The sequence below is a fragment of the Manis pentadactyla genome, chromosome 12 (genome assembly GCF_030020395.1).
Source record: "Manis pentadactyla isolate mManPen7 chromosome 12, mManPen7.hap1, whole genome shotgun sequence".
NCBI classification, from domain to species: domain Eukaryota; kingdom Metazoa; phylum Chordata; class Mammalia; order Pholidota; family Manidae; genus Manis; species Manis pentadactyla.
The window spans coordinates 57,785,467-57,795,198 of NC_080030.1; positions in this window are offsets into that span (position 1 = coordinate 57,785,467).

Sequence of the window (9,732 nt, forward strand, 5' to 3'; positions counted from 1 at the left end):
CAGTCTTGGATATCCTAAGCTCAAAAAACAGAGTGGGTGGCAGTAACTCCATAGAAAACAGTACATGGCTTTTGTCATATGTAGGAAAAGACAAGTGGGAAGCCACACTGGGCCCACGAAAGAACCTGTCTGGGGCTTAGAAATATCAAAGCCCTGTCTTGTTTCCTTATGAAACATTCATTTATTAAAAAACAAATGTATATTCCAAGTTCTTTAAAATTTTATTATAAAAGTGTTTCTAACACACAGGAATGTATAAACGATTATATAACAATCACCTATCAGCCCAGTTTACACAATAAGATGTTATGAATAAAGCTGTTGCCTCTCAATACTCCTTTCCAATTGCATCCTCCTTCTTTCCTTGTTCTCTTCCTCCAGAGGAAATCACTCTCCTAACATTTTTCTAGATCATTCCCATGACTTCTTGGCAGTTCATTGCATATGTACATATTCCTACTTAGTACTACTTGGCATCGTTTTGAACATTGTATATATGGCATCAAATTATACATATCACTCTGCATTCTTATTTTTATATAAGAAATTGTGAGCTTAATCCTTGTAAATAGGCATCACTCTCTCTCATGCATTTGCACTGCTGTATGGTGTACTAGCATATGAATGTGCCAATTATTAAGCTATTGTCTCCCAGCTTCAAACCCATCCTTCCATATTCTTCTTTGAGATGCTGGGGCTGGGACTAGGCAAAGTATGTCTCCTTTGACACCTGGTTCCCTGTTGGGTTCTGCGAATACGGAGTTAGAGGGGTATGGAAGGTTAGAAGAAGAGAAAAGGAACTTTCCATTTGCTCACTTGTCAGGGTTATGTCACCAACAGTTATTGTTCCTGGTGTCAGTAATTGTCCCAAGGGCAGCTGGTTCCAGTTTTCAGTTGCTTTTCCTACTCTCAGAACAAGTGCCATAGCCCTCCTTCAAAAATACCAGCACTGGTCAGTGTCTCCAGAGGTTTGAGTCTCCTTCCAAGGGGCCCTCCTCTGACATCTGCTCATCAGCACTAGTTGGAGAGTGGCCTGCCTTTGGGTCTGAGCCTCTGCAGAGTGACTATCTCCTAACTCCCTCCTCTTCCCTGTGTTCATGAACTAGAGTGGTGTCTGCTTTCTGTAGTGCTGTTTCTGTGCTACCTCAGAGTTCTGTATTTGACCTTCATTCATCACTCATTTAACCAAATCCCTATGTTTAAATTATCTTAAAATAACTGGCGTGGACTGTTTCCCTGCTTGCATCTTGTATGATGAATGGTTAAAACAACATTTATTTGTCCTTTCTTTACTGATGAATAAGGTGAGCATGGCCAGGCCTGCTGCAATGAAATCTTGGGTAAGCTTGATGATATAGTAAGAAACAAAATGAGGAAGCACCCAAGGGTGGCCCAAGAGTGGTTCTAGGCAGGTTGTCATGGCCTCTCTCCCAGCCATCAATAAAAAAGCAGCATTGTCTGGCCTCTGCTTTGCTACCATGTTCTTCACCCCACAAGGGCTGTGATATCATGAACTTTGGGTGCACCTTGTGAGAACACAGGCTTTGTGGCCACTTATGTCCTTGATCTTGTGATGTTTATAAGATTTCTAAGTAACCAACTGAACCGAGAAGCAACATTAGATGACTCTGACTCACCATTTTCAACAGTCTTTGTCCTTGAACCTGTTTCTGTAGTTGAGCTCAGCTCAATGGATGCTTAGGTTTTTCTACTTTTTGGTTATTTATTAATCAATAGTTATTACTATCAACTTCTATTATAAATAAAGTTTCTCTGAACATCCCTGTATATGTATCTTGTACATCTTAAGAAATCAAATGATGTTTTGGATGCCTGCTATATGAGAGGGAGGCCTTGTGCTGGATAGTGATGTTAAATAAAACAGAAGCTTTGTTTCTTAAGGATCTCCGTCTGAAAGAGGAGACAGAGCATCACCATCACCACCACCACTCATTATCGCAGTGATTAAATACTGAGCCCTTAGAACATGGCTCACACTGTGCTAAGCATCACATGTAATGCTATGATAAAAGTATAAATATGATAATGCAGTGATCAGTATAAGAACCAGTAATGGGTGAATTTTACCTTGAAAGACAAAAAGACGTCAGAGACCAGCTGGGCAAGTCAATTTGTCACTCTAGGGAGTTAGTCATATATGCAAAAATACGGAAGAACAGCCTGCTGTAAGCACAGTCCAAAATAATGGGGTGGGAGAGGATAAAGGGGGGAGGAGAAGAGAGACAGTGGAAAATAGGCAAAGGCCAGATCACTGAAGCACATGTGAGATCTGGGCTTCCTCCTGAAGCTCACAGAAAGGCCCACTGAAGGATTTTAGAGTCTAGTATCATGAAGAGCTAATGGGTAAAATAATAATGATAATAATAATTGTGACAGTGGTTGGGAGGACAGAGTAGAAGGGGATATTCTAAATGCAGTGTGGCCATATAATAGACAATTCTCATAGTCCTCTCAGGGTGGTGGTGGCAGAATTTCACATGGGGACATGCTTGAGGAACAGCAAGAAGGCTAACACAACTGGAGCCAAATGAACATGGGAGAAATCAGAGGTGTGGATGTTAGAAGTAAGAGGAGCCTGGATCATAGTGGGTCTTATAGGCATGGCAAGAACTTGGCTTTTTACTCTGAGTGAAGTAGGATGCCATTCAAAGATTTTGAGCAGAAGAGTGACAGATACAATTAATTCTACATTTTAGTAGGATCACTGTGCTGTTGTGCCAAAGGAGAAGCAGTGGTACAAAAACCAGGTAGGAGGTTATTGGAATAATCCAGGCCAGAAATGACGGTGGTGTAGACTAGAGTTGTGGAAGTGAAAGACTATCAGACTGAAAATGTGTAAAGTGAGAGACAAAGCTAGAAGGAAGGAAAACTCCAATGCCTGAAAAATGCAAGATTGAAGAAGCCATTAATTGAGATCTGAAAGACTGCTGGAGTGTTAGGAGGGGAAGGTCTAAAGTTTCATTTATGTTGACTTGATATGCTTTCATATATCCAAGTGGAAATTTCAAGTAGACTGTTCTTGAATACAGGAGGTCTGAGCTAGATACAAGTCTGTGAGTTGTCATTATATAGATGGCATTTAAAGCCCTGAAATGGATGAAATCACCTGGGTGAGGGAGTGTAGATAGGAACAAAGTATTTCCAAGAAATGGACTCCATGATGCACTGATGTTAAGAAGTCAGGGATGTTAAGAAGGAAACTGGAAAAAAGAAAAAGCCCACAAAAAACCCCAAGATACTACAAAGGAGGAAGGAGGAAAACCAGAAGATTATGGGGGAATAAAGAATAATAATCAAGAATGAGATAGTGGGAACTGTGCACATTCTGCCAATACAGCAAGTAAGATTGGACTCAGAACTGACTAATGGATTTAGTAACATGGAGATCGATGGTGACCTTGATGAGGTGAAATCACAGTGGCTAAGTTCTCATGAGAGGCAAGAGTAAGACAACCTTGTAAAGGAGTTTTGTTGTAGAATGGAGCAGAGAAAGGGGACTGAAATTGCAAAGGGATGTAAGATCAAGAGAGGTTTTGTTTTAAGATAGAAGATATAAGATGAAATTTGTATGCTGATGGTAATAATCCAGTAGACAGAGAAAAAAATGGTAAAGACTAAGAAGAATTTCTAAAGCAATGTCTTTAGGATCCCCTGTACAATGACAGGGGATGGATGCAGAGAGGGGAATGAGGGGTCCCTCACAGTGAGAGGAGTGGAGGCAGAGTTGATGGTACAGATGCTGGCAGGTGGGTTGATGCTTGATGGGAGCTTGTGGAAGTCTCTACCGACCTGGATAACAGTCTTGGAGTTCAGGAGAGCTAAAGAGAGAGACATAATAGTGATCAATTCATAGAAGATAGGTGAAGGTAGGTAGCAGAAAAGGATCTGCTACAGGGGAGAGACAGAAAAATAAGGGACAAAAACCAATGAACACCAGTGTGGCTACTGACCACAAGCGCATTAAAAGTTCAGAGAAGAAAACAGCAACAGGGACTGGAGAAGTGAGGGACTTGAGTTGGAGGGGCAGAAATTAGTGAGGACTCATTATAGGATCAGAGAAGTAATGAGTTTATTAAATTACAAGAGGAAAAGAGGTCTTAGCTAAGATCAGGTAAGATAAGACAGGACCAAGGAGAAGGAAGTTCTGATTGTCTGCCATACACTTGGGAAGCATTTTAGTTAATAAGAGCAATGGCTTAAGGGGACTAAAATGGTTTACGGTATCAATTGAGGGTTGGGGTGGGAGGAATGGGATCAGAGAAGATGGTGGAGAAGCTGTAGGAGGAATTCTTAATCAGAGAGTCAGGACTCTGATAATGGGAATGGAGAGAAAGTTTTATAATGAATATAGGAAACAAAGACTTGGGGATGTAGCTAGTAGAAAAAGCTTGGCATCTCTGCCTCCATGCTGAATTTGTTTCCTTTGATGCTTTAACTTTCAGGCCCAAAAGCTTTTTTTTTTTTTAATTAATTAATTAACTTTTTAACTGAGGTTTCATTGATATACACTCTTATGAAGGTTTCACAAAAAAAAAAACAATGTAGTTACTACATTCACCCTTATTATCAAGTCCCCCCATTGCAGTCACTGTCCATCAGTGTAGTAAGATGCCACAGAGTCCCTATTTGTCTTCTCTGAGCTACACTGTCTTCTCTCTGACCACTCACACACTGTGTGCACCAATCATGATACCCCACAATCCCCTTCTCCCTCCCTCCCCACCCACCCTCCCTTACCCCTCCTCTTTGGTAACCACTAGTCCCTTCTTGGAGTCTGTGAGTCTGCTGCTATTTTGTTCCTTCAGTTTTGCTTCATTGTTATACTCCACAAATGAGGGAAATCATTTAGTATTTGTCTTTCTATGCCTGACTTATTTCTCTAAGCACAATACCCTCTAGCTCCATCCACGTTGTCGCAAATGGTAGGATTTCTTTCTTTCTTATGCCTAAATAGTATTGCATCATGTACATATATCACATCTTCTTTATCCACTCATCTACTGATGGACACTTAGGTTGCTTCCATATCTTGGCTATATAAACATAGGGTTGTATATGTCTTTTTGAATCTGAGCAGTTGTTTACTTTGGGTAAATTCCTAGGAGTGGAGTTCCTGCGTCAAATGGTATTTCTATTTTTAGTTTTTTGAGGAACCTTCATATTGCTTTCCACAATGGTTGAACTAGTTTATATTCCCACCAGCAGTGTAGGAGGGTTCCCCTTTCTCTGCATCCTCATCAGCATTTATTGTCCCTAGTCTTTTCTATGTTGGTCGTCCTAACGGGCATGAGATGATATCTCATTGTGGTTTTAATTTGCATTTCCCTGATAATTAGTGATGTGGAGCATCTTTTCATGTGCCTGTTGGCCATCTGAATTTCTTCTTTAGAGAAGTGTCTGTTCATATCCTCTGCCCATTTTTTTAATAGGGTTATTTGCTTTTTGGGTGTTAGGCATGTGAGTTCTTTATATATTTTGGATGTTAAACCCTTGTCTGATATGTCATTTACAAATATATTCTCCCATATTGTAGGATGGCTTTTTGTTCTGCTGATGGTGTCCTTTGCTGTACAGAAGCTTTTTAGCATGATGTAGTCCCATTTGTTCATTTTTTATTTTGTTTCCCTTGCCTGAGGAGATGCATTCGGGAAAAATTTGCTCATGTTTATATTCAAGAGATTTTTGCCTATGTTTTCTTCTAAGAGTTTTATGGTTTCATGACCTACATTTAGGTCTTTGATCCATTTGAGTTTATTTCTGTGTATGGGGTTAGACAAAATCCAGTTTCATTCACTTGTGTGTAGCTGTCCAGTTTTGTCAACACCAGTTGTTGAAGAGGCTGTCATTTCCCCATTGTATATCCATGGCTCCTTTATCATATATTAATTGACCACATATGCTTGGGTTTATATCTGGGCTCTCTAGTCTGTTCCATTGGTCTATGAGTCTGTTCTTGTGCCAGTACCAAATTGTCTTGATTACTGTGGCTTTGTAGTAGAGCTTGAAGTCTGGGAGCATAAGCCCTCCAGTTTTATTCTTCCTTCTCAGGATTGCTTTGGCTATTTGGGGTCTTTTGTGGTTCCATATTAATTTTAGAACTATTTGCTCTAGTTTGTTGAAGAATGCTGTTGGTATTTTGATAGGGATTGCATTGAATGTGTAGATTGCTTTAGGCAGGATGGCCATTTTAACAATATTAATTCTTCCTGTCCATGAGCATGGGATCCAAAAAGCTTTTTTAAAAAGAAAAGGAAAGGGACTTCTGTTCAGCCCTCCAGCCCTGCATGTACACTTACTAGTCATCAAAAAGAATTTTGCTTAGAGTGAGATTTCTGCGAATGACCCCTTGCCTGAGGTTGCATCCCCCTTGGAGATAAGAGCATTATGACCAGCCCAGACCTGTGTCAGAGGGAGTCAACCAACCAAGGAGGGGGAGTTTCACAACTGTTCTCAGACTCTCTTAGGCACAGGATGTCTGCAGTTATCTGTCACCTCCTCACCTTAGCACCCTCTTGCCCCCTAACCTGCTCCCCCTTTCCAAACTAGCATAAAAGGTGTTTGAAATCAAACCCGAATTAAGATGGGTCTTTAGGATAATAGTTCTCCCACCTTCCAACATGCTGGCTGGTTGACTAAAGCTTTTTCTCCACTTGACACTTTATCTCTTGGTACGTTGGCTGAATCAGCAGCAGAAGCGAATATAGGCAGTTACAGGGACGCCCAGCAAACTCTTAGAGACTTTATTCTAAGGGCCCATCTCCACTTTAGAGTTTCTGCCATATATATTTAAATATATATATTTATTTTAGTACAAAACTTAAACTCTAAACTTCCTAATCCCACAAAAATTTCAAACTGTCATTCAAGTTATGTACAAATACATTGTTTAAATAATTTACACCTATTATCCTGATTCCCTATCCATAGGAAGCAAAGGCATTACTAGCCACATTTAAATGAAAAATTTTAATCCAAGTTTCTATTGACTTCGATATATAAAAAATTTGGAACATTTCCTGGACTTAGGGAGTGGGAGAGTTTAGGGGAATTCCCATGTATTTCCTTTTGGTTCTACCCAGGAAGACTGTTGAACCAAGATAACAATTAGACTTTCAACTTGAAATAGGGAAACATTTTCCGTCTTCTCATTATGAAGCAATCCATCTGTTCTAAATAGTTTCCACTTTGTCCTCAGATATTTTTTTCTGAAATGAATTTGCATCTGATAGATAGTATTTCAGGGCATAAGGACATGTGGAAACTCACTAGGGAGACTGGAAGAAGGCAGGAATATTCAGGTAATTGAGAAAGCTTATTGGAATAGAAGGGGTTTGAATTATAGGCCCAGACCAACTAAACAAACAGAACATACAAATCTTCAAAACCTACTGTTTCCCTACAGCAGATGAAGCTTAGAAAGAATCCTGGAAAGAGATCACCAGCATTAATGGCTGTTAATCAGAGGTGTAAACCTTAAAACCAACTCAACATTTTAAATGAACTCACATTCCAACAAGAGGGTTCATTCCAAAACTAGGCCAGGAAGTTGAGTGTAACAAATCAGAAAACATTTAGACAGCTTAGCATGGCACAACATTCCACATGACCAGAAGAGAACCATAATGTAGCCCCATCCTTAAGGAATTTCAAAGGGTGGTGTGTCAGAAAAATTAAAAATTAAGAGAATTTAGAACTCTCTTTGAATTTACATCGTAGTCTGGAAGCAGGAAGCAGGGATGGAGTTATTGTTTAAAACTGTAGAAGATACACAATGTAAATTGCATCGCAAAGCAAGAATGTTCTGAAAATTTTCAAAGTTCAAACATGGAACAGGCGGGAGTTTCAGGTAACAGACTCTTTCATTCAACATTCCTTCATGTGCTAGACGCACATGACTATCATACATGTGCTCTGGTGATGAGGTTCAGCAATAACCAAGACACTTCCTTATCCTCCAGGCATCACACCCCTGGGATGCACCATCCCTAGACAATTACTTGACACATGGATGTTTTGGAAGGATACATCAAGATTCCTTTTAATCTCTTTAAGAAAACAAGACGTACATATACAAAACTAAGTATCAGTATAAGATTTAAATTAAAGGTCAAGACAACAGCAAGCAGTGAGAAACATCCACTAGGATAAGAAAAATGTGCCCGGAGAGTTCAGAAATATCTCTTAGGACTGGGATAGACTTGAGAGAGAATTCTAATTGCTGGCACTTAGATGGTGATCAAGGGCATTTCAGGGAGAAAAGGATATATGGGCATCCAGGTAGAGTGGTGAATGGATGGTTCAGAGGAGAGGCAATGATTCAATATCACTAAATAAAGAGCTCATGTAGGCAAGTTGTAGAAGTAAATCCAGATAGTATGTTTTAGGGTGCAGAAAAACTTGAACAATGTCAGCATTTCCCAATCTCAGTTAGTCAAGTCACTATCTTCATGATTTTGTATTAACTATATATCATTTATTACTTACTTGATAATCTTTTAAGATTGATGGATGTCTTTTATATTGCTTCCTCCTAAACTCTACCATTCTTGGGTTTATGAAAGAGCTATACATTTCCTAATAAACATGATAGTTAGTCTGTAACTATTAAGAGTATTTATCTGTATATTTTGAAAAATCAACTTGTTTAGCTCTGATGAAGCATGGGCTACATCCAGAGAATTAGTGTTTTAACTAATAGAGAACCACTGACCCTTTTGAAGTCTAAGCGACATAACAGGAGCTGTACTTCAGAGAAAATTCACCTGGTGGCTCTGTGTGGATTGAGCAACTTTGCCCATTATGGGAGGAAGGGAGACACATTAGGAAGCAAACATCTGGTTTAGCACAGTAAATTAGAATAGAAAGAGATGTTTAAGAGAAACTTGATGATGAATTGGATGTGGGTGCAGAGGGAAAGAAAAATGCCACAGACTTGGGTTCAACATTATCCAATATCTTAAAAATGTTTAGCTTTTTAGAGGCACAAGCAAGCAACCTCCGGAAAACTAGATTTTGGGTGATGTACTAGTACAAATATTTAGGGAAGAGGATCTCACTTAAAAAATAAGCAGATCCCATAAAAATGAAGAAATTGTATGACACAAAGCCTAGATCCTTGGTTTTGTGCACTTGAACTTCATAGGCAGGTTTTGGAGAGGCCCAGAGACTCAATCCAGTGGGCACTGGCCATCATTGACCGTATTATAGTCTGTTTATGGTTTGCAATATATTCACGTAAAGTTCCAGTGTTTCAGACTATTAGGCTGTCTTTTCAACAGAAACTGACAGCTGTGTTTTCTGCTGATATCCTCTTCCAAAGCAAAAATTGAGGGCCACTGGTCATGAACAACTGAGCCCTGTTCTCCCTTGCCACTTTGTGAGCTGTTAAAACTGGGGCTAGCCTTACACTCTGTTGTGTGTCTGTCACACATGCATTCATAGGTTCTCAACATGCTGCCTTTTAGAACAGTCCAATATTGGCCCTATTAATGGAAATATTGAACTACCAGGAAAATATATTTTGTTAAAAGAAAAGTGTGTTTTGGACTAGGGTGGACTCATGTGGTTGGCTCATTAATTCTATGTTTAGAGGGTGAACCTCTGAACAGTGTCAACAAAAGCATTGCATACTTGAGTCAATCCAGTTATGTACTTCTGGCTGTCGGTTGTCTTGCATAACATCCTTTCTCAATGCTGTGTTGTGCAATATAT